A 22,568-nucleotide genomic window follows, 5' to 3' on the forward strand; every position below is an offset into this window, starting at 1 on the left:
TCACTGGCCTTGGGCAGATCCAAGATACAGCACTGGAGGCCGAGTCAGAGACAAGGGTAAGCCCTGCCCTGCCAAGGGGCAGAACAGAATCAGGCCAAGAGTTGCTCTATGCTCCACCCCGTCTCAGCAGATTCTGGAGAGATCACTTTGTTGGGGGTCAGTAGTGTGGGAAAACCCTTCCCCACAAAGCTAGAGCAAATGACTTCAAATACAACAGTCACCTCCAGTCCCTCACCTCCAATCACCTCATGCCCGTCACCCTAAAGCCCAGTGGGTACAGCTATTGCCCTTTCCCCCAGTTCGCTCCGAGAAATGCTTCTAACGGCTTTCTTTTCAGTTCCTCCCACCTCCGTCCCCGCATCCTGCCACTGTTCCTCTCTCCCAGAATCCTCGCCTTGGCCTCAGTGATCAAAATCACAGGCTCTGGCCCCAACAAACCAGCTTCAATTCCAGCTCTGACTCTGGACAGGGCCACTCTACCTCTCCAGGCATCCTCAGTGTCCTCACCTGTTAGAAGTGACAGAATGGCACCTACGTCACAGGGGTGGTATATGGTCTTAACACCATTGTGACGTCCCGCACCTTCCCCGGCACCTGGCCCTAGAGCATGTCATGATCCTTATTTTTATCACCAGTGATCATCTAGCCTAGTTTCACGGATGGATCTTGGCATACTGGTAGACCTCACAAAAATTTATTATTTATTTATTTGGCTTTTGGGGCCACACCCAGCTGTGCTTAGGGCTTATCTTGGCTCTGTATTCAGGAGTCTCTCCTCGTGGTGCTCAGGGGACAACCAGAACTGCCAGGGATCCAATCTGGTTCAACTGCATGTCGTGAAGTGCTTTACCCACCACTGTACCATCTCCCCCAGCCCCACAAAATTTTTTTATTTGGGATTTTTTGGGGGGAAGGTGGGGGCACACCCAGCTGTGCTCAAGACTTACTCCTGGCTCCATGCTCAGGATCACTCCTAGCGGTATTTGGTAGAGCATATTCAGTAATAGGGTCAAACAGGGGTTGACAGGATACAAGGCAAGCACCCTACCTGCGTATAGGGGCCCCGTCTCAGCAGATTCTGGAGAGATCACTTTGTTGGGGGTCAGTAGAGGGACTGGAGTGACACACACATATGTATATATACATGTGTATATCTACATACACACATATGTATATATACATGTGTATATCTATATATACATGTGTATATATAAATACATACATATATTGTTCCATGGGATATACCCAGCTGTGCTCAGGGTTTACTCCTGGCTCTGTGCTTAAAGGTTACTTCTAGGGAACCATATGTGGTGCAAGTGCCTTAATCTTTCATTATCACTCCAGTCCCTCTTATGAAATTTTGTTTACTTTTGTTTTGGGGCCACACTTAGTTGTGCTCAAGGCTCACTCCTGGCTCTGTGCTCAGGAATCTGTCCTGGCTGTGCTTGGGGGACCATATATGATGCTGGGGATTGAGTGCATGCAAGACAAGTGCCCTTCCTACCGTACTATCTCTCCGGCTGCCTCCTCAAAAATAAAACTCTCATCAGCTTCTCAAAAGATGTTTAAAGATAAACATCTTTATCTCAAATAGAAAAAAAAAAGAGCGGGGTAGAGCAGGGGCAGGGGTTTTAATCCAAGTTTAACCCAATTTAGGAAACACACAGAAAGGACCCAGACTGGGGTCCCTCAAAAAATCTGGGGAGGACCCAAGGTTAGCACCCTAGGGGACCATCCTCCAGGCCATCTTTTCACAAGTCTGAGCTGTCTCTGATCTGACCTCAACATTTCTCTCCTGCTCAGCTCCGATAACCTCACAACAGCCTTCTGGCCTCCAAATCCTCCCCTGAATCGCCTCCACCCGGTGCCAGATTCACCTCCCTCTGGTCGTTCTCAGGATGCCATGTCCCTGCTCCCCATCCTTTTCTAGCTGCCAGCTGCTGATAACATCGAGGCCCGAGGTCTTGGGCCTGGCACTGCAGAGCGTTCCCGTGTGTGCGAGGCTCATCACCTCCTCACTCTTGCCGCTCCCCTGGTCAGCGGAGCTTCTTCCTCTTCTCTCCCCGCTGGCTGGCCACGGTCTTCCACCCACACACGCACTCAGTTCTGCATAACTCCTACCCCATGGCTCAATCACAGTGTCTCAGGCTGAGCCCGCTGTCCCCGCTCTCTGCCCTTGGGGTTGCCCCAGGGTCTCGAAACTCAGTGCTCAATCTGGTGGGGCCAGGCTTGGGGATGCCAGGCACTGGCCCCAGGAGCAGCTTCTGTCCCTGCTCTCTGGCTCAGCCCACTTCCTCCTCCTGTCCTCCAAACTCGAAGGAGCAGCACTGCTCTGGTCACAGCGAGGCGGCGGGGAACCAAGGATGCTTCTGACACAGCCCAGTCCTCAGCATCCTAACCCTGGGGCCAGCATTTTCTCTAGGACCTTCAGTGTCTCCACTAAGGGACAACAACCTCCGTAACTTGAAGGGTAAGAGCTTTCCACATTAGCAGGTTCTTTCTCTATTAAACTTAACATACATGGGGCTAGAGCGATAATCCAGTGGGTAGGGCGTTTGCCTTGTTTGCCTTGCACAGGGCCAACCTGGGTTCAATCCCCAGCATACCATATGGTCCCCCCAAGCATTGCCAGGAGTGATCGCAGAGTACCGGTGGGCATAGTCCCCCCAAACAAACAAAAAAATAAATAAATAAAACCTAACATAAGTATAACACTAGTGACAACTGCCTCCCTTATTCACAATGCCAACAACTCAAAAATCTTGGCATACCCTCAGCCCTTTCCTGGTTTCATTTCTCCTGGCACTTATTAGCATGTAACAAGTGATACAAGTGACTTATTTTTGTCCTGACTGTCCATTTTGCCTCTGAGTGTAAGCTCCTTGAGGGCCGTGGGTTTTGATCTGCTCTGTTCTCTGCTCTGTGCCACTGAGGACATGAGCCCCATAAGCAGCCAGCAACTGAGAGGCAAGCCAGGCACCTTCTGGGTTTGGGCGCTGTGCTGAACCCATGGCTGGCAGTTGCTCTCGTCTCTGGAGATAGGTGCTTTCCGTGGCCCCTCATTTTCCAAAGGAGACTTCAAGTCACTAGCCCGGGTCACATGCTTGGAAGCAGCCTGGCTAGGATTGGACTCCAGTGCCTTCCCTCTTGATCACCATGCTCTATTTCCTGTCCAGATGGGAGGTTATTTCTATTTCTACATTAGCTAAGCCTCTTGAATCTGTCACCCTCCCTATCTCCCGGGGGCTGTCACTCCCCCTCTGCCCCTGAGGCCACCAGCCCTTCCAACCCTCACTCTGACCTCTCCGCCATTTCCTCCTACTTCTCAGCCTTCAGCCAGGCCTCTCCCTCTGGGCCTTTGCAGAAGCCATATGTCTTAAGCCTGCAAAGTGCTAGCTGCCTATCTTCTTCAACTCTGCCCCTTCCTCGAGACCCACCTCTGAAAGCCTTCCCGTCTCTGAATGAGTCTCTACTCACTACCTTTCCCTGTTCGCCGCTGGGGAAAATGGATACATATGCTGAATTCCCCCTGACTTTGCCCACTCAGTCCCTTTCCCGACCAGATCTCTCCCTCTGTTCCCTCTTGGATCAATACCCTGCATCCCACCCTTTCCTTAATTAATATGTTATTATCATTATTCTATTGTTTTTTGGGCCATGCCGCGCCTTACTCAGGGATCACTCCTGATGGACTCACAGGACCATATGGGGTGCTGGTGATTGTACCTAAGTCGGCCCTAGGCAAAGCAAATGCTCTACCCATTGTATTATCTCTCTGGCCCCAAATTTATTATATTTTTTGGTCTGGTGACCACACCCCACAGTACTCAGGAGCTACTCCCAGATCTGTGCTGGGGTTCATTTACAGTGGTACTGAGGGAGTTGGGGGAGGGTCCAAATGATCCTTGGGATCCAATTCGGGTCCCCCACATACAATGCATGCCCTCTGTCTGTTGAGCTATCCCTCCGGCCCATCGTGATCAAGTTTAAAGGATTGCGGTTAAGAGTCTGACTTTTGAGGAACCAGAGTAATAGTGAGTGGGGTGCTTACCCCGCATGCAGCTGACCCCGGTTTGATCCCCAACACCCCATATGGTTCCCTGAACCACCAGGAGTGATCCATGAATGCAGAGCCAGAAGTAAGCCCTGAGCAGAGCCATGTGTGGCCCCCAAACCAAAAAAAGACCAGAGAGAGAGAGAGAGAGAGAGAGAGAGAAAGAAAAGAGTCTGACTTTTGAGTAGCTCAAATTCCAGCTCCACCCATAGCTAGCCCTATTTTATTATTATTTTTTTTTTGGTTTTGTTTGGCATGTCACCCACCTAAGTCCATTTTCTCTCTACAAAATGGGAATCATATGAGGACTAAGCCCCTGAGCTAATGCGTGCGGCCCATAGTATGCACTCGACAAACAACAGACTGTTATTGCTTTAATAGTACTTTGGTGTCACTTATCCTCTTTCTAAAAGCCTCAACCATTTTCTCCCTCCTTCGCTCCAGAATATAATTGATAAAATAGTAGGATCATCAGGTATTGACTACTTGCTGTGGTCTACAAATATGTCTGCTACCTAGAATTGACTCACGGAATCCTCATACACCCTCCAGGGGTACACTTTTAGTACCCATTTTATAGATAAGAAAATGAAAAGTCCTAAGAGGACACATGACTCATCATGCTTAGAATTTAAACCCAAGCATTCTAACTCTAGATGTGAGAATTTAGGCCCTGGGCAGAAAAGACTAGGAGTTAGAATACATGCAAGTGTCTGCAAGAACCTTAGTTCAAAGCCTGGCACTACATACACCTCCCCCCCACGCCCACCCCATCCCCAGTACACAGGGTTTGGTCCCAGTGATCCCTGGCACCACAGGTCAGAGCATCAATGCGGTGGCGTATCCTCACATTGAACTGCCACCTTTGTTGTCCGTGAGAGAATCAGAGGGAGTGGCCCTTGAACACTGCCTCCAAGGCCCCAAAAATAAGTTGAACAAATAAATGACACTAGGGTGCTGAGACTTCCTCATCCTCACTACTCTGGACCATCTCCATCTTTCCAAGGCCAGTCCTAGGGGCAAGACACTTCCTTTCTGCAGATGCTGAACCCAACATCTAGACCAGAAGGTGCCCAAGTTTATTTGGTCTCATGCTCCCTAGTGGGGTGGGGGGGAACCCACACCACTATCCCCTCACTGGAAGTTTACCTTCTTTAAGTGAACAGCCGTTAAACACTGACCCCCCTATTGTACCCAAGGCCCCTGGATCTGTCCAGCACACACTCTCCCCTGGAGGTCAATGTCATTGCTTACTTCCAGTAACTGATCCAGATGTGTGGACTGAGCCCTGCTCTGTCTCTGTCTCTCTCTTTCTCCCACTCTCTCTTTTTTTGGGGGGGCGGTCACACCCGGCGATGCTCATGGGTTACTTCTGGCTCTGCGCTCTGGAATTACTGCTGATGTTGCTTGGGGGACCACATGGGATGCCAGGGATTGAACCCACATGCCTTGCGTTCAGAGCAAAGATCCTATCCGCTGCACTATCGCTTTAACCCCTATTTTCTCTCATTTGAGCCTCACAAACCCTATACTTAGTAGCAAGACTTCCCTTCGACAGGTGGGGAAACTGAGGCTTAGTGGAATGTCCAGTAATAGATCACACAGGATTCAAAGCCCAAACACTTTCAATTTTGTTTTATTTGGGACCTGGGGCTATTAGAGCATCTAGGGATCTGGGGTGACACCCAGTGATGCTCAAGGGTATTCTCAGCTCAGTACTCTGGGGTTTTTCTCTGGGCTGTGCTCAGGGGACCATGTGATCAATGGCAGGAACTGAACCCAGGCCTCCTGCATGCAAAGCATGCGTTCCAGCCCTTTGAGCCTTCTCTGTGGCTCTCTCCTATTGAGAGAACTGTCAATAACTCTTTCTTCATATCTGCCCTTTTCCCCAGCCAGCTAGAGGGCAAGCTCTCTGAGGGCACGAGTTGAGGCCAACCCTCCCTCACTCGGCCCATCCGCCAGCTCTCCGCCAGCTCTGTAGCATGTGGCTTTACTCCACAGAGGCTTCCTACTGCTGGTCTGTGCTCCAAACTGATCACCTCGATGCACTTCCTGTGCCCCACAAAGTGGTCCTGATGTGGGCTGTGCCTGCTCTGTCAGGCTCAATGTTGGTGCGGGCTGGGGCAGGAGCATCCCTTCAACCCATAAGACTCTGAACCACACCTCCTCCTTAGAGCTTCAAGGGGGCAAAGCCTGTGGGCTAGTCTCAGGACCTTAGCGTTCAAGTTCAAGTGTCGGCTCTTCCAAGTACTGGTTACATGACCTTGGGTAGAACACTTAACCTGTGCCTCAGTTTTCTTTTCTTTCTTTTTTGTAGATTTTGTGCCACATCTAGCTCTAAGCTTACTCCTGGGCTCAGGGATCACTCCTCGTGGGGATCGGAGGTTCACGGGGGGTGCCAGGGATCAAACCTAGGTCAGCTACATGCAAGGTAAGCACCCTACCCACTGTACTATCTCTCTTGCCCCAACCTCAGTCTTCTGCCATGCAAAATGGGGCGCCAGTAGGGCTGCTATGATGATGAAATAAATGTCCGTTTACAAAGTTAGAGAACTGCCATGCTGCATGTTACAATAAAAACTAGGGTTCTATTTTGCTACAGAGCAGAAGGGCCCCCAGTGGGGTACAGTTCGAGTCCCGAAGCCAGCCCCAGGCCAGAGAGACAGTGCAGAAACGCAGGTGATAAAAACCTCACGCCTCAGCAGCCCCTGGTGGCAAAGACCCTCCTCACTCCACCCAGAGACGAGTTCTCACAGTAAAACCAAACCTCCTCCTTGGCGCTCCCAGCCCCTGTCCATATGTCCACAGAGCTGGCTTACTACCCAAGTCCCAGCTTCAGGGCTGCTGTGGGGGCATGGGTGCCTCACTGTCTCTTCTCTATGAGGCTAATCGTCCCCTGGAGGTGGACATAACTTGCTGCCGTCCTGCCTATGGACGCGGCTACAGCGACAGGACATGTTAAGGCCTGAGCTGCCTTCACCGGAGGATGAGCTGTGTGGGGAAGGGCAGCGGTTCTTCACAACCCACCTTTGAGTTTCCCCCGACAGGTGCAGGCAAGGCCTGGGGGTCCTCAACACCAGACCCTTATGACCCTGAAATATTGGGGTGGGTATAGGCCTCGGCTCAAGCCTCTCTTCACTAAATCCTTATCTCTGAGCACAGAAGAGGCCTGGGGGAGAGATAAGGGGAGGAGGTGGGCCCACAGGAGATGGGGGAAGATGCCACTCTTTTGGGGGGATCTAGGGAGAGTGGAGAAGACGCTGGGATTAAGAGGGACAGAGCAGAAGACGGCCCAGGTCCTCTGTTGCACCCACAGCTAACTCAGCAATCGCCTGGTCTTCTGCCCCTCTAAAAGGGGAGAGGAGAGCCAGCAGCCGCAAGTTAGGCTAGATGATTACCCGCCGTTAATTAATTAAAATAAACAGCAAATTAAATACAGCAAAATTAAAATAGCACAGGAAATTAATTCTCTCGCAGCCCCACCTCACAGGTGAGATGCTTAAAGGTCCCTTTGCAGCCAGGATCCAGGGCAGCTGGGAGGTCACCAGAACCTGTCTGACTCTGCAGCTCCTGACACCCCCCCAAACATCAGTGGCAGAACCTGCTACCCAAGGGCATTTTTTTTGTTTTGCCTTTTTGGGTCACACCCAGCGATGCACAGGTTCATGTACACAGGAATTACTCCTGGCCATGCTCGGGGGAACATATGGGATGCTGGGAATCGAACCCAGGTCGGGCCGCATGCAAGGCAAACGCCCTACCCACTGTGCTATCACTCCAGCCCATGCCTTTGGGCATTTACCTGGATCTGCCCCCTTTGGAATGATGGCCTCCGCCTCTTGAACCAGGGGCCACATGCCTGAACCCAAGTCCTGCACCCCTGTCAGTGGACAGGAAGAGCCCAAACATCCCCTGAGTAAGGGGCTGGGGTCCACCGCCTCCTGGGCACCTAGTGCTGCAACGGGGTGGGGGGGGCTTGGCTTCTCACCCCAGGTCCCCAGAGAGGGTCGTAGGCAGATGTGAGCAGAGACCTCTCCCAGGCAAAAGTTCTAGCCTTTCCTTTGGAGAGCCCCATGTGCATCTCTAAGGAACCTCTCAAGTGCTCCCAGAAAAACATCAGGGCCAGAATCCCAGGCCAGAAGATGGCCAGTACCGCCCCAACTCCTGGACTGTGGCACCAGAATTTCCTTCAACACGAGGCTTGTCAAATAAGCATACAGAGGGGGAAATCGAGGCCAAGGACAGCAAGGTATGTCTGTGGTCACACCACAATTCAGGGGCAGGAGTTGGAGCTGCACCTAGAACGGACATGCTCCACAGGCTACAGACATTCAGTTTTCTCAATGCTCTCAGCCTGGCCACTAGGGCCCCAGTGACCCACACAACAGCCAGACCCTTGACCTTTGCGGGGGGGAGGTTGTGCATGATCCCCTCTACCTGAAGCTCCTCCCCCGCCCCTGCCTGGGGTCTTATGTGACTTTTTATTGGGGGGGTCACACCCAGCGATGCACAGGGGTTACTCCTGGCTCTACACTCAGGAATTACTCCTGGCAGTTCTCAGGGGACCATATGGGATGCTGGGAATCAAACCCGGGTCGGCCACATACAAGGCAAACGCCCTACCCACTATGCTATTGCTCCAGCCCCTTATGTGACTTTTTAGGGCCACCCAGAGCTCTGATACAGGTCACTCCATCCTCGTTCACCCCCATGCCCGCCCCTGGGTGGTCAGTATGAGCTGGGACTGTCTGCACCCACTCTGGGCATAGCATCCAACACACACTGGCACTCAGTAAGTTGTCCTGCACTTTGCTGTCCTTCAAGTCCAGCTGGCGTCTGACCATGATGACAGTCACTGCCTGAGCCTCTCCTGTGCGCCTGCTCTGCTCCTTGTCTGTCCCTCTTCCAGTGAAGGCCCCGCTTGGAAGGTGACTTTCCTGAGGTCACAGCTCAGGAACTGGAGCCCACCAGCCCGCACTCTGGTGCATCTCCACATCTGTTCCTCTGCCATGTCAAACCACCGTCATGCCCACACCCTGCAACCGACCGGCCTCCCTTCCCCAGGCTCTTCCCCATGACTCCTTATGGGCCACTGGGCAGAGCCCCACCCAGTCTCTAGGCATGGCACCGAGGGCAGCGCCCACTTCTCTGCTCCAGGCTGTCTGGGAGGCGCACTCCCCTTCCCCACATGCACGGTTGTGATTCACTTCCAGCCTTTGCAGACGTTGTTCCCTCTGCCGGCCACACCTTTCCCACACTTTTCCCTCTCACAAATTCCTACATCTCCCTCCTCAATGACCAAGCTCAAGGGTTATCTTCCAATCTACGCAGACAAGACAAGCAACAAACAAGCCAGTCACAAAATGGAGCGTGCTCTGGAAAGGACCTGTGTCACGATGTCCCTGAGCCTGGCCCCCAGTCTGGGTGCCATCACCATTTGCGGAATCCGTGAATGTCCCATATGTCACTGTTGACCAAGCGGAGGAACAACCAGGCCAGAGTGCGCGGGGCCGACCGAGGTGCAGGGGAAGAGACAGAGGCTGGGAAGGCCAAGGACGAGGTGGAGAACAGTGACAAATCCTATCAGGGCCGCTCTGCATCACAGCTCTAGTCTTGGCAGAGGGAGTGTTTATGAGAGACAGAGGAAGGGAAGTGATGGTATGAGGGAGGTTCTGAGAGAGAGAGAGAGAGAGAGAGAGAGAGAGAAAGAGGGAGAGCGCTGTGTGCAAGCGCGCACGCGTGTGTGAAAGTGGTGAGGTTCGGCGTGGGGAGTGCATGTGTGCGTTGCATCTGTGAATTAGCCTGGGAGAGGTGAGGAGGCATGTAAAGGTGGGTGTGCATGTGTGTTTGCGAGGGCGCCTGAGAGGGAGGCGTGGAGGGGAGAGAGCCCCTGGGAGAGATCAGGGCGGGGGGCTGAGGGAAGGCTGTTTGTGGGGGGTCCCGGCTGTGAGGACAACAAGGGCTCAGCCAGGGGCCATGTGAGGGGGGGCGCTGTACAAAAATGGGGTGTGTGGGTGTGTCTGACGGGCAGGGAAAAGAAGTGTCAGCACTGTGCGGTGGGTGTGGCCGCCCTGGCCTTGGCCACAGGTCAGGTGCCAGAGGTGGGGGTGGCCGCCGGGGCCCAGGACCAGGGGCTCTGACTAAGTGGAAGATTCCTCAGCCTTCTCCCTGGAGCCGCGGCACCAGATTACCAAGTCCCCAGGCAGGGAGGCGGAGGCGGAGGCCCAGATGTGTGCATGCCTTACATCTGTCCACAGCAAAACCTCTGGGCATTTATTTGTCTTTGTCTGTGTCCGGGTGTGCACGCCTGTGCTCGTGTGTGCTGCTGGCTGTGTGTCTGCGCCTGCCTTTGTCTCTGTATCTGGCCTTTGTCTCGGGGTGAGGCTGGTCTGTGCCCAGCCACATGGCGGTGGGCCTGTGCGTGTCTCAGGGGGCAGTGCGTGTCCCTGCCATGTACCTGTCTCAGCAGGGCTGCGGGCACAGCAGAGCAGAATGTTGGGTGGGTCACTGTGGCCTTGTGGCGAGGGAACATACTCTGGAGGCTGTGGGTCTCCACCTCGGGGGGTGGAAGCGAGTGTGTGTGCTGAAGCTTTCTGCGTCAAGACACCGCCATGTGTTGTGGCCTGGAAAGGCCAGTCTGTGGCACGAGCACTCGTGAGACCAAGGATACGTGTGTGTCTGTGCCTGTGCATGTGTGTGCGTGTGTGTGTGTGTGTGCGCGCGCGTGTGTGTTGGGTGTGAGGGGTTTGTCACAGACTGGTGAGCAAGTTAATCTCAGACTCCGTGACACGTGGAATAAAATCACGCTCCCATAATGGGATCATTCGTCTTCCTGTCCAAGGAGAGAACCAACTCTTCACCCTCCGCCCTGGGGGAGCCAGTGGGGCCAGGGCCAGGCACGGGCCCCCATCCAGGCCCCTTCTGGCCTCAGCACCCCACCCCCACCCTCCCCCTGCTGCATCAGGCCCATTCTGCCTCCAGTGCCCTGGTGCCCAGTGTGGGCTGGGCTGGGCTCCAGGACATGTGACTGAGCCTCAGAGGCCTGTCTTGGGCCCCCAGCCCCACCCACTGGCAAGGAGGGCCCTGCCCCAGATGGGGGGGCTGGGGGGGTTGCAGGAAGGAATCTTTGGGCCCCTCCTCCTCCCGGAGGGGAGGGATGAGCTGCAGGCCTGGCCGGGATTTTCCATCTCTCAGCAACAAGATTCCTGGTGAACAGGCTGCGGGGTTTGGCAGGGCGCCTGCTGGAGACCCGCCCTCACCCGCCAGGATGCCTGGGTCCCCAGGGCCAGGCAGCAGCGGGTTCCCTGGGGAGCTGGGAGGGCCCCAGAACTCCAGCCGACTGCTGCCTGGCTCTGTGGGAAAGCCAGACCCTTCCGGGCTCCAAGCCCCCCACCCAGCCAAGATGGCTCCCAGTCCTGGTCTGCCCTCCCCCTCAGCCACACCAGTCCCCCTTCTCCGCACCCCCCCAGCCCCAGTCTTGGCTCCCCAAAGCCCTCCAGCTAGCCAGCCCCACCCTCTCCCTCCCCACCCTCACAAGCATGCAGCCTGCGGCTGGGTCCTGGGACCTCCACCTTTGGGCTGGAGGCTCCCAAGTGGGGGGGGGGGGGGACAGGAGGGTGGGTAGGGCTGGGCTCCCCACCTCTGATAGGGCTTCTGAGGACAGAGCCCAGGGCCCTGCAGCTACAAATTCTTTCTGGGTCTTGGCACTCTTTTCTGACTGAATGAACAGACTGGCACCAGGAGAGGGTATCAAGCTGGAGAAACTGAGGCACCGGAGTCCTCTGCCTTGCCTGACCACTGTGAACCGGGCCATTATCTCAGACACTAGACACACACAACCTCCATCCCGCCCATGGGAGAGCATGTTCAGGAGGGGGAGTCTCTAGGAGAATAAGCAGGGACAGGTGGGTGGACTCACTCCTACCACCCCCCACCACCAGGGATGAGGAGCAGGTGTGGTGAACCAAGGAGGAGTGCTCACTAGTACGACTGATCCTTCTCCCTTAAATTCCCCTCCAAGGACCCCGACCCTACTCGGGACCTGCAAGGTCAGCTGTGCAGTCCCTGTTGGTGTCACGGACCCAATCCACCCATCAGCTGGTGCCAGGAACCCATCCCAGTGGGCTCCAAAGGAAGGGGCTCTATCAGCCCAGTCAGATAGGGAGAGGGCTGAGTCCTACAGAAGCAGCCAGCAGCACTCCCCCCCCGAACCCTCCAGAAGTTGGGGGCTCACAGCCATGAGGAAGAAGCTAAGCTGGTCAGTGTGCCCAGGAGGGGGTGACCTGCCCTCAACCCCACTTCTGGAAGCCATGAGTGGGCGACTGCTTGTCTCAAGGCCCTGCCTCCCACGACACAGTACAGAAAGTGGCTCAGACATCGGGGGCGGGGGCCTCCAGCCTGGGGGTATCCCCCACATCAGAATCAAAGAGGGCGGGACTGAGGCAGCTACCTGGAGGAGGCCTGGGAGCACCAGAAGCAGAGGCAAAGGGCTGGCGACTGCACCCCACTCAGACCACTCACCAGCGGGTGAGACTGTTCCTGGGGGAGGATGGGGGGGGGTACTGGGATGTGCGCCTTACTGGAGGGGGGCACTTCAAGGGCCCTGGGCCAGGGGAGAGGGATGATGAGCTGCCACAGACTCTCCTCGTGAAGGCTCTGGCCTCGCCGAGTCTCAGACCCCTCATCTGTGGGATGGGGTAGGATGGATCCCATCCCAGCATGGACCCTGGACGGGGTGGGGATTTGTGGGTGAAGTGCTTCACCGGCGGTGGCCTTCAGGGATGGGGATGGCCGAGGCCTGAGGGGCTGGGCCGGGGGAAGAGGGCTTGTCCCCCTGCTCCCGAGTACCCTTGCCCCTAGCTCCGAGCTGAGTCGACATGCACATGCGAAAGGGTGGGGGCTGCAACAGGCCACCAGCCAGGAGACAGCAACCCCGCCAACCACACCCCCTGCCTGTCATCGGCGGGGCCCGTCACCACCCAGCTTGTCACCTGCCTGCCTTGCACCCGCACCACCTGTCACCCACCCAGCTCGTCACCTGCGCCACCTGTCACCCACCCAACCTGTCACCGGGGCTGCCTGACAGGCATCTGGGTGGGGTACCAGAGACGGGGGAAGACCACAGGGTGTGGAGCTGGGGGCCCCAGAGACCCTGGAGGACCCCCACTTCAGCTCGGCATCCTGCAGCATCGCCATGGCAACCTCTCAGCCGCAACCACTTTCCCAAACATCCCCCGCCCGCCCACCCCACCCCCCCACCCAGGCCCTGCTCTTAGCTGAGCTAAGGCTGGGAAGAGCCTGAGTGACAGCAGGCTGGGACAGGAAGGTGGGGTTCATCAGCTGGCCGCCCCTGGTCTTCCCTCCCTCTTTGGACTCAGTTAACCCATCTGCGAAATGGAGGAACACAAATGGATGAGGTTCCCTCCCCCCACGCCCGCCCTCTCCAGCCAGGATTGGCTGAACCAGCTGCCATTCACCTGTGAGGGTTGGAGGGTGGGCCTAAAGCACAGGGGTTCTGGCCTCTCCGCCCTACTCTGCCCAGGGCCTGGGGCCCAAGCTCCCAGCAAAGCGGAAGAGGCAGACTGGAAGGCAGAGGGGCTCGGCCCCCGAAGTGCCAGCTGGAGACGCCACCTTGGGTGACCCAGAGTGACCGGGGGCTGAGCTGGCCCCCACCTCCGAGCTGCATTATTTATAAAGCCCCAAGCCCAGCACCGAGCAACAGCTGCGGCGCTGCCCCTCCGGGGCACACATGCCACAGCAGGAAGGAGAAGACAAGGTGCCTCCTCAGGGGAGGTCTCTGGGGTCCCTGGGGTCCCCGGGGCCCTCCCCAGCCCCTGCCTCCCCTCCTCCGGGCAGGCGGGATAGGATTACTTCTGCATGACTGCCCACTCTGCGGGTGCTGGAGACCCTCCTGCCTGCAGCGATCTTTAAAATTCCTCCAGCCCAACCTGGCTCCCTTTCTCCCGCAGTGACTGAGGCGCCCGCGTCTACTGCAGTGTGCCCGTGCTGCCACCGCGGACCCTGGGGCCCTGGGCAAAGGATGGCGGTCCTCAGAGTGGAGTCCAGGGCCCCTCGGAGCCCGCTGAGGCCCACCCTCAGGGGCCCCTGTGCCCGCTGGTCCTGCAGAGCCTGTCAAATAGGAGGGGGTGGGGGAGGCCAGCTCAAGTGGGAGGCCAGGCATGCCAGTGGCACCCAGGAGACACCTGGTGGGCAGGGGGGGCTTGGCCTGCCTGCCAGGGCCTCCGCTGCTGGAATCTGGTTGCCTCCACCTCTGCCCTTACTCCCTTTCTCTCTGACTCCCACTCCCCTGGGGGCGGGCAGAGAGCTGGGCAGGGCTGGGGGCTCCCCAGGGCCCAAGGGGCAGGCAGGCAGGCAGGAGATCGATGTGCTGAATGTTTTCAGGCTCTAATGGAGCCTGCATCCCAGGACTGGGGGCGATGTTGGGGGACCCCTCCCTGAGCACTGCAGCGGCATCCTCTTTCAGGCTTTGTGGGGGGGGGGGGGTCAGGGAACCTTTCAGGGAGTCTTCCTCCAACAAGAGAAGAGGCCCCAGGGATCTCTGGGAAAGAGGGGGGCAATACCCAGAGTCCCCCCATCTCCCCGGCCCTAATGCAGGCAGAAGCAGCTCAGCCTCTAAATCACTCCCCTCACTCTGCCCTCTGAGGCGGATTCTGTGCATCTGTAATTAGGGGGTGGAACAGATGGCGGAGATTCCGTTTAAAATCATGCATCTAGTAAAGTAACCTTCACTGTCGGAGCTGACTCCCAGGGAGACCAAGCCCTGAAGCCCAGCTTGGGGGGTGGGGGGTGCGCAGAAGCATGTCAAGCCAGCTCCTTCCCCAACTCTCTCCCCGAGGGCCCCCCAGTGTCACTCAGGTGGGCTGAGTGGGGAGGGGCTGGCAAGCACCTGAGAGAGTGTGGGCTGGGGATAAACCCCCAGCTCCTGCTTCCCCTACACACTCACACACACACAAACTCACAAACACACTCACATACACACTCACGCACACACATCAGAGCTGGGCACTCCAACTTCCTGGCTAAGAAACTAGGGTCACGGGGTGCCAGGAGCCCCCCAAAGAGGCCCCAAACCCCCAAAACCCAGACCAGGGTGCCCGGAGCTCAGGGTCTCAGCGGGGCAGCTTTGAGCCAGATGTACAGTCTCACTGTCCAGGAATGAGAGGCCGGGGCGCGGGGGTGGAGATACGCCCCAGGGAGAGGAGGTGCTGGGGTGTGGGGGAGGACCCGGGCAGAAAGAGAGAAAGAGAAGCTCCCGGGAGAGAGCCAGTGTGCTGTGCACACCAGGCTGGGGCTGTCGGGGGAGGGGAGCCAGGTGGGGGGGCGAGGGACGGAGTCTGGAGGGAGGGTGTGCAGGAATGTGTGATGGTGGGAGTGAGGGTGGTGGGGGAACCGAGGCGGGGTGTGTGACAGGGTGAGGTGGGGGTGCAGGCAGGAGCTGCTGGCGCGCTCAGGGCTGAACGGAAGCTGGGCTGCGCCTGAGCTCAGGCTGGGGGTGGGGGGTGGGGGGGCAGGGTGGGTGTTTGGAGGGGCTGCCCCTTGGAGGGCTAAGGAAGAGCAGGAGCTCGTGGGAGACACCTGAGGGGCCTGGAGGAGGGCTGGGGTGTGTGCGGGCGCTCTCAGGCACGCATGCCTGGGAAGACAGGAGGGGCTGGGGGACGGATTTCCAGAACTACTAGAACTGACGCGTTCAGGGGGTGGGGTGGGGTGCAAGCAGCGCTGTGTGAGTGGGGCTGAGGCGAGGCGGCGTGTCTGTGCCATGTCGAGGTGAAGCTGTAAGTTTGGGGAGGTGGAGGAGCTGTGCGGTGTTTGGGGAGACGTGGCCTTAGCAAGTAGGGTCCTGGGTGTACTGGGAAGGTGTTGGGGTAAGCGAGGGAACTGACATATAAAAAGGTCTGTGTGTGTGTGTGTGTGTGTGTGTGTGTATGTGTGCGTGCACGTGCACGTGCATGTGTGCAAGTGTGTGTGCTGGGGTGTTTGGGGTGTGTGGTCAGGTAGGTGGGGCACATGCGTGTCGGCCTGGGCAGGTATGTGGTAGCTGTGTTTGGGGCCTGCTGGGGTCTGTACATCCATGGGGCAGAGAGACAGTGCGGTGTGGGCATGCAGAAGGCTATGTTGTAGAAGGGTTAGAGCACCAGCTGGCGTTTAGGGACGATGGAGCTGGGGGGGGGGGGGTGCATTACAGGCCAGACACTTGCACCCTCCACTAGGAGGCGACAGGGGTGTGGTTGGGTCCCTGTGCCCGTCAGATGGGGGCACTCGCCTCTCCTGTAGGAAGGGGAAGGGTATCGCCCTGCCCTGGCCTTTACCCAGGGGCCCACCTGGGACCCGCCAAGTCCCCTCCAACCCCTCTGCCAGGGGGTGCCTGCCCACTCCCAGACCCTCTGTGGGGGTGTCAGGACAGGCAGTCCATCTGGCTCAGCCTGTGCCCAGGCCTGAGGAGCAGTGCCGCCTCCTCGCTCCCTGGGGGGCGGCAGCGAGTCCCAGCCCACCCATCTGCCTTCAGATGAGGAGGCAGGAGCCTCTACAAAGCTGCCTGGAGGGCATCGTGTGTTTGAAGAGCCCGGGCAGAGGGTGGGGGAGCAGCGAGGCCCACAGTCCTCACCCAGGCTCCTTTGAAAATCACTGATGCCAGGAGCAGAGGCAGAGGGAGGACGAGGGGCGGGGGGGAGGGATGTCTGTCCTTGTGTGCACGAGGGTCAGGGACCGGTGGGGAGCCGAGCCCCCTCCCAGTGTCTGTGTGGATGGGCTCATTCCCGCTGGAAACCCGCCCTCCAACCCAGGCTGCCAGCTCCCCACCTGCGTGCACACAGTCCACTGCACCCCCACGCATGGACGCCCTCACCCCCCACCCCGGGCAAGAGCTTCATATGTGCACTTCCGGGATACCCCCAACACACACACGCTCCACAAAACCAGGGACAATCACACACACCTGCCACACACCCACGCATCCCGACAAGGAGCTGCCACACAGACAACCCCCCAACTTCCCTCTTCTCCCAGGCATTCTGCCCCTTCCCTGGGTAGAGGCGCACACAGGCCTTCAGCCCCTCTCAGCTCGAACACCCAACCTTCTGCCAATTCACAGGACCCAGCCCAGGCCCCCCATTTTTGCTTCCCAGGAAGGCTCAGCCAGGCTAACAGGGTGTCCTGCACCGCACCCTACCGGCCCAGATGCGGGTGCTCCCCAGAACCCCAGTCTTCCTCCATGCCAGAACACAGACCCTCCTTCTACTGTGTGTGTGAGACACAACCTGAGACTCCCGACCAGGCTGTGTGCCCCTCCGCCAGCCACCCCCATGGAGTCCGGGTGTGGAGGGTGCAGGTCTGTGTCTCAGAGCCCATGAGGTGTGGTCTGGGGCAGGTGTGTGAGGACGGGGGCGCCCTGGCAGCAGCCTCGCCTGGAGAAGGCCTGGAGAGGGGGCTGCAGTGTCCTCCGGGAGGGGAGAGCAGAGGCTAGGGACATCTGCAACCAGGGGTCAGGGCCAGGAGAGCGCCCCACGCCTCCCTCCCCTTGCGGAAGGAGCAGGGAGGAGGGGGTCTCTGGAAGCTTCTCTCCGGCTTTCTCCCTGACCTCTTTAGCAGCTGGGAAAAAGGAGCCGGGGGTGGAAGGAATGGAGACTTGGCTGGCCTGGGGGTTTGGGGAGGGAGGCGGGAGGAAACACCTTCCAGATTCTCCGCGAATCCCTGCTCATGGTTCACAGCCTGCAGTCTCTGCGCCTGCTCCTGCGGCCTGTCTGGGTTTCCCCCTTTCTTTCTCTTCCTGTCTCTCAGAGCACCCCTGCCCAGGCACCCGTCGCCCTCCTTCCATCTCCCCATCTCCGAGTCTCTCTCTCCCTCTACAGACCCTAACCCTTTTCCTTCCTCCTCTGCCTGCACCTCTGTCCATCCGTCTCTCCCTGTCCTGGTCCATCTGTCCGTCTCTGCGTCGGCCTGTGCGTGGGTGTCTCTGTCCATCTGTTCCACACCCATCTGTCTGTGCTAGTCCTTCTGAGGGTGCCCACTCGCTCACCGAGGCACCCTCCTCCAGGTCAGCAAAGGCCTCTCCCGGCTCAGGGGTGGGGACAGGGTGCAGAACTGCAGCTTCTGGAAGCTTCAGTAGGAGCTGGGCTGAGCTAGGAGTTCAGGGGCCAGCCAGCTGCTGAAGCAGCCCCTCCCCTGGGCTCCCAGCCCAAGGACCCCAGAGCAGAAAGAGGAGCAGGACCTCCCTTTACCCGACCCCACCCTCCGCAAGGCCAGCAGGCTGGAGGGGTCCTCAGTGCCCACCTTCCTTCCCCCACCCCCAGGAGAAAGCCAGTGGGGAGCCAGGAGGGAGGGGCAGGGCTGTCAGGCCCTGGGGAGAAAGGGGCTGGGAGCCACAGCTTCCTGTCCAAGGGCTGGGGGCTCCACCCCTCCTCTCCCAGCCAGTCTCTGGGGAGCCCACCTAAGGGTCACATCTCCAGGCTTGGGGAGCTGCCCAGGCGGTTCTGGAAGCCCCTGACCTACAGAGACACAGAGATTCACCCCCCTGTCTCCCCCTCCCCAGGTGGAGATTCTGGACTGGACATGTAAGGACTGGACCTTTGTCCCGTGTCTATGCATCAGTCACCAACCATGGCCACAGAACCCCAGGAAGGCCCACATGTGCGCGCACACACACACACAGACACACAAACACACAGCACCCCGCACTCACAGCACCCCCATGCAGAGGGAGCCCACTGCAGAGACCTGCCCTCTTCCATCCAGGGACGAGTGGCTCGGCAGGGCTCCCAGCACAAAGCTAGCCGCTGCCCACTTTGCTCCCTGTGCACATCCCCTGGTTGGGGAAACTGAGGAAGGAATGGGCACACGCGGTCCTCCCTGCCCAGAAGTGCAGTCAAGAAGCATGAGGGAGGACGGGACAGAAAGGGGTGCTGCAGGGGCAGAGGCTGGCTCCTTCCCGACCTGCCGCGGGCAAAGTCCGTGTATTGACTGCACCTCCCCACAGCCCTGCGCTGGGCCGGGGCCAGGGGCTGGCTCCCTCCCTCGGAGCTGCCTCTCGCTGGCCGGGCCCCCTCCCGCCCGGCACAGCAGCCCTCCCTGCCCTCTCCCTCCCGGCGCTGGCGCGCTCATCCTCAGCTCTTGGAAGCCTGACTCACTGTTTCCCTCCTCTCTCTCCTCCCTCCCTCTCTCTCCCGGCAGCGGCACCTCCCCCTCCCCTGGGGGGGCTCTGGCCACAAGGGTGCCTGCCTGCTCCTTTCCCCAGCCCCTGGGCCCCCTCTGCACCCAGAAGGCCCCCAGCAGCTGTTCCAGTTCTCCGACTACCGTGACTGGGGCGCCAAGAGCCTGGGTCCCAGGGCAAGTGGCGCCCCTGGCTAGGCTGGACTTCAAGTGGGGCAAGGGGGCTCAGCGGAGTGACTCCCTGCCGCCTCTGAAACCTAAAGCCCCCTCCCCCAGTACCACTTGGCCCTGACCACCCAGAGCCTGGGGGGCCTGGTACCTGGCTCAAGCCCTCCCCCAGGTCCACCTCTGTAAGGTGAGGCAGGGCCCTGGGGTCCCATCAAGGGCCAGGGAGCAGAAGTGGAGTGACCGCAGCAGGAACTGCCCTCTCCCGGGCCCCCCTCCCCTAACTTTCCTTCCCTCGCTCTTCTCTCACACACCTGTCCTCCCTCTTCCCAGAGACATTTGTTTGTCTCTCCTCCAAAAAAACAATCCCAGCATTTGATTTGGGGTGAGAGGCCAGCGCCGGCTCTGCTGAGGCTGTGGGGTGCCAAGCCCTTCCTGGGCTCAGGACCCACCTCCTCTCCGCCCTGCATCCCTGGCTGGTGACCATCCTCCCGCCCTCCCTCCCTCCACCTAGCATGTGGCTGACTGAGGTTCTCCCCGCCCCCCCTACCTCTCCGCCCCCCCCCCCCCAGCTCTCTCCCTGGGGGGGCCCATCTGCTGGCATTAGCAACAAAGTCACCCTTGCTCCCTCCCGCAGTCCCCAGCTCCACCCCATCCTGGCTTCCTACCCTCCTCCTCGAGTCCCAAGAGACCCAGGAGACCCAATGACAGAGCTGGGTCCCATCCCATAATAGCAAGTCTGTTTGACCTCACCCAAGCAGACCAGCAGGACCTGGGCGTCTGGTAGGAAGGCATGACACCCCTTGGTGGCTGGCATGAGACACAGAGCTCAGCTAACTACAGACCAAAAGGAAAGCAAGCAGCTGACCTGCTGCGGGCTGGGGGGGGGGGGTCTGGGGGGAGGGAAAGGGGGGAGGTCTGGCTTGCCCCCAGGAAGCCCCTGCCCAAAGGGAAGGAGGGGAAAGGAGGCAGCAGTGGCTATAAAGCAAAGCTGATCTGGCTGATCTGAGAACAAGCTGTGTCCCTCTGAGGCCCTGCCAGGCCAGAGCAGCAGCCCCCCCCCCAATAAATCTGCCAGGAGCAGTTGCCCCTCAAACCTCCAGGACAGCCCCCAGAATGAGAGCCCATCCTCTCCTCCCCCTTAGAGTCCAAGCCCAGTCTCCCCAAAGCACGCTTCCACTTAGCTCAGCAGGGGGGCAGAAGCAGCCCTGCCAGGATCTAAGCAGGTGGGGGGGTAGGACAAAGCCCCCCAGCTCCAAGACCCTTCACCAAAGGCCTCATCCAGGGCTGGGGGCAATGCAAAATAGTCATTTCTCCCCAATAATCATTTCTCCCAAAGCAGAAAGCTCTGTTGTCCATCCACAGCACCTGGGGGTTTAGGGGTTCCCTGCCCTGGTGACCCCCTTCCAGACCCCCCAGCCCCACGACCGGAATCCACCGTCAACTCCACCTCTTTATGACACCAAATTTCTCCAAGTCCAACAGCTCCTTCCATCACCGCCTCAGCCATAGATCACATTAAAAACTCACAGAGGGCAACTTAAACACATCACATTTGTTTCTCTCTATATTATTTCAAAAGTAACGGCATTAAAAATGGATTTTACTACAGAAAATAAATATCAGCACGTGGGCCAGGAGCCCAGGAGGGGGGAGAAGAGCCCACCAAGAGAATGTCCCTGAGGGCTTGAGCAATTCAGGCGCTGACCGAGGGGGGTGGCTGAGAAACCAGACTGCACTGGGGGGGGTCACCCAGGGTGGGGGCAAGACCCACCCACCCGCCTCCGTGACAGGTAAAGAGGGACCAAACCCCTGTTCTGGACGGGTGCCCACAATGTGCCCAGCTCATGCCCTCTCTGATCTTAGCCACCTCTAAGGGGTGGGCGCTGTGGGGCAAGAAGTTCAGCAGCCTCTGGGGGTTACTCCAACTATTGACACAGCGGGAGAAAAAAAATGAATTCAACTTACTATTCAGTTTGATTTTCCATTACTATAAAAATAAATATACATCTGCTCAAAGGAGGGAGCCGGCAAGCAGCATGCACATGCCACCTGGGGGGGTCCCCCACAGCTCCCCCCCCAGCCGGCAGTGGGGTTGGGGAGGGGCTGGACTACTGGGAGCTGGGGCTTGCAGTTCCCCCGCGCCGCCCCACACCTGGCCACACGGAACAGGAACCAGCCAACAATAGAAACACCCCCGTGCTCCTGGCAGGACTCTGCCCAGGCGCAGGCACATGCCCCGGCCCCACCGGCAGCGGCAGCGGCAGCAGACAAATGTGGCCACCCTGACCCGGAGGCAAAGCTTGTCCTCACACCCTGAGCTCTGCCCTGGGAGCCGGGGCCAAGTCCCGCCTGACACCAACTGGTCCGGCGGGAAACGCCTGCCCAGCCAGACAGGCACAGGCCCCCCAAGGGTCCCTCCTGGTGCTCCGGGTCCCGACGGTGCCGCCGGCCCTGCCTCCCAGGGTGACGCCAGGGCCCCCATTCAGCTGGCCTTGCCAGTCAGGCGCTGGTGCAGAACGGAGGGCACCCGGCGCAGCCCCTCCCAGCCCAGCCCCAGGGCCCCCAAGCTCGGAGGGAGGGGGGCCTGCTCACCCCTCCACATCTGGCCCTGGCCCCCAGGGTCTGCGGTAGAGAATTCCCGCCCCCGCTTCTCTCCCTCCTCCCAGCCCACTCGGTGCCCGCTGCCCGCCTCGGGGACAGCCCCAGCTCCCGCCTCCGGCCAGCAAGGCCCACATCCTTCCTCCCCTGGCTGGCCCCCGCGCCCGGCGGGAGGCTGGGGGGTCAGGCTGCCGGGGAACCCCTCCAGCTCCCATCAGTCCTCACCCCCAGCCCCCAAACTCTGGGTTGCTGTCCCTTTTCCTGTCAAACAGGAAACAAGGTTATTTCCTAGACGCGCAGCCAGCCCCCTGCCCCTCTGGCTCTGCCCGGCGACCAGGACCCAGCAGGGAAGGCGCCCTCCACCAGAAAGCAGAAGGATTTGGCGTTTCACCCCCAGCTCCCGGCCCAGGGGGCTGACAGCTGTCACTCAGCACCCCACCCCCTGGGGAAGAGGGGGGCCGATTCAATCAGAGCCCCAGAGGAAACGCATTGATAGGAGATTATTTATTTATTTATGCAAAAGTGAGCCGACTTTGTTCGCCAGGTAACCGGGCACGCGGCCCAACCCCTCCGGCCCCGGCCGCCC

At 58.7% G+C, this 22,568-nt stretch overlaps 1 protein-coding gene across 3 annotated transcripts in view; it reads right to left on the reverse strand.

Moving 5' to 3' along the window:
• AHDC1 (AT-hook DNA binding motif containing 1) overlaps nucleotides 1-22,568 on the reverse strand; it is a 65,423-nt gene that overhangs the window by 41,419 nt on the left and 1,436 nt on the right. The window lies entirely within an intron of this gene.

The sequence above is a fragment of the Sorex fumeus genome, unplaced genomic scaffold (assembly GCF_029834395.1).
Source record: "Sorex fumeus unplaced genomic scaffold, SorFum_2.1 ptg000047l, whole genome shotgun sequence".
In the NCBI taxonomy this organism is placed as follows: domain Eukaryota; kingdom Metazoa; phylum Chordata; class Mammalia; order Eulipotyphla; family Soricidae; genus Sorex; species Sorex fumeus.